This window comes from Bison bison, unplaced genomic scaffold (assembly GCF_000754665.1).
Source record: "Bison bison bison isolate TAMUID 2011002044 unplaced genomic scaffold, Bison_UMD1.0 scf7180017846849, whole genome shotgun sequence".
Lineage (NCBI taxonomy): Eukaryota > Metazoa > Chordata > Mammalia > Artiodactyla > Bovidae > Bison > Bison bison.
This window is the reverse complement of record NW_011477422.1, coordinates 41,600-44,355: the sequence shown is the minus strand read 5'-3', so window position 1 is coordinate 44,355 and position 2,756 is coordinate 41,600.

Genomic DNA, 2,756 nt, shown 5'->3' with positions numbered 1-2,756 from the left:
GTCGTGGCCGGGCTGGGGACGCTGTTGGAGAGGGGAGCCGCCAGGACCTCGGGCGCCGGGCAGCGGGAGACCAGCCCAGGGTCTGAAGGCGCGGGAGGCGGCCTCAGCCCCTCCTGCCCTTGAGTGCCCTTACCTCCGGTCAGTGTCCCGGCCGCGGCGGCATTAGGGGAAGTGTCCGATCCGGCCCTGTGGAGTGGGGGAGCAAGCGCGTCCTGTCTGCCCGCTGGCCACCAAACACGCTTCCTTCTCCTGTTCTTTTCCTGTTGGCGCTGGAGCGAACCGAAAAGTTACCATGGTGGCCCCCAGAGTGGCTGCCGGGCTGCCGGCCCGCCGGCCCACCTGGCTGCCCGCAGGAGGGGGCCCTTCTGATCCTGGCCAGGGCAGCCTTGTGTGATCAGATGGCCCTGATGGGGCTGGCTGTCGGGCCCCCTTAACACGCAGGAGTTTGTGACCAGACTGCAGACAACAGGACCCCAGTAAGGTCCAGCCTGGGAGTTCGGGGTCTTGTGGCTGCCAGCCCTGCTCAACTGTGGGGGAGCTGGGACTCAGCTGGGTGCTTGGTTGTTCTGTGCTCTCCTGAGAGCCCCTCCTGTGGGGCCCCCTCCCTCTGCCTGCCTCTGGGGGCAGTGTAAGCCCCTGTGGGAGGACCCCGCCCCCAGAGCTGGGCTCCAGGGGAGATGGAGTAAGTTGATCCTTACACTTCTGAGGGCCTTTCTCAACCGTGGGGAGAAGGGTGGGGAGAAGGGTAGTGTTTCTGTGGCCCAGGTGCCTGGAGGAGGGCCCCAGATGGGCGGGGAGCCTGGGAACCCCTGTTCTGAAGCCCTGCTGGTGGGTGCAGCCTGGCCTTGGTGTCAGGCACCTCTCACTTTCTCTTGGGTTGTCCTGCTCCCTGAAGGAGTGCTTCTTTTTTCTTCTGCGTCTGAAGCTGTCTAGAGCTGCTCCCTGTGAGCAACCAGGCTGGCGACATCGTGACCTCCTGAAAGCCAGGCTTAAACTCAGTGATTGCTAGGCTTTAGAGAGGGAGCGGGTCTTACCTTGTGTCTCTGCTCTAAGGACCCCTGTCCCAGACCAGGTGCTCTGAGAGCAGGAAAGGCTGGGTCCTCCGACCCTTCTGGACGGGGTCATTTGCTAAAACTCTTTGGTTTCAGGCTCTGCATTAGACTCTCTGGACCCGTGTCAGACAGCATCCTGCTGAGTCCTGCTTTACAGACAGGAGGCCCAGGCTGAGGGCAGCCGGGCTGTGGGGAGGGATGAGTGGGCTGCACATCCAGTCCTTCCAGCCCCTGCTTCCACCGCCCCCGATGCTTGTCTTTTATTTGGGAAGAAGGACTCTGCACCCTAGAGGTTCTCTAAAACCATAGATGTCTTCATGGGCGTCAGCGGGTTGCAGAAGAGCCTGCGGGGCTGGGTGTGTAAGAGTCCAAGCCCAGACTCGGCCCGGGTGCTCCCTGCCCCCAGGTCAGTCGCTCTTTTGCCCACACTGACTCCAGCCCTCCCACCTGGCACCTGCAGGAGCATCCCAAAGCAGGGACATGGTGGTGTCTCTCTTGCCTAACCTCTTGTGCCACGTTCCCAGGCAGGACCACCCCCCCAGCACCTCCCCCCCCCACCAAGAGTGCCCAGTAGGCCTGTGGGGTCCCTTTGGTGTCCCCAGCTCCCCGTGCCCAGCGCTGCCCCAGTGGCACCGAGGCAGGTGGTCAGCAAGCATCCTGCGTCAGCTGCAGGCTGCTCTGGTGACCCAGCTCTGAACTCAGAGGGGCCTCTGGGCCGCAGGGCCAGAACGGCACCTGCTCCTGGGGATGAGAACTGGCCCGCCCGTCTCCACCTTCCTGGATGAGGGGAAGGAGGGTGTGGGTGGAGTTTGGACTTGGACACCTGCCCAGGCACACCTGTCACTCTGGGTCACCCTGTGGATGGCTGTGCTGGAGCTGCCAGGACGGTGCAGGGAGCTGGGGGCCACAGGGGAGCAGCAGGGACCCGACACCCCCAGGACGCGCTGTCCCTCCAGTGAGGACTTGTCCGGCGCTCTGGCCTCCCTGGCTGTCCTGGCAGCACCATCTCCCTCCAGCAGCGGCTCCACCCCTGCTGTCTCCTTCCCCCTCCCTGGTGGCCAAACCGCGGGACAGGGCTGGACGGCTCTGCGAGACATCAGAGGGAAAGCAGGCTGATAGCTGCTGTTGATGAGAGCCGTAGCGTCCGTGTCCTGAGGAGGCGCTCATGGCTTCGCTCCCTCGGCCGCTGGGCTGAGCCTGGAGCTGAGGCAGTGCCTGCTGCTGACCCTTCCATGGCCAACCTGGAGATGCTCCCCACGGCCCATCTGCCTCCCCAGGGTGAGCCGGAGGCTCCAGTGCCTTTATGTCTCTGAAGCAACTCTGCCTCCACGAGGCCTGCGGTCACCAGCCACCCAGGCCGCACTGCTCTGCGGCCACTTGGCCAACAGAAATGGGGAAGTGCCAGAGGCAAGCGCCTGTCATCAGGTGGCTCTGAACTTGTGAACTGGAAAGCGAAGTCGTGGTGGCATCCCTGGCTCCCTGGCAGAAGTTTCGATTTTCTTGAGGCTTGACTGAGCGGGTACGACTAGAGACAGAGAACACGCTGGGACTCTGCGTCCCATCCTCCGGTCTCCCTGCCAGCGAGCCACCCCTCGCTTGTGGGTGTCACTCTGGGGAGCTGTCTCCACCCCTCCCTCCCAGAAAGCAGGGGCCTGGAAGCAGAGCCCTGCCGGCCATGTGACCCGCACAGGGTGGGGGGCCCAG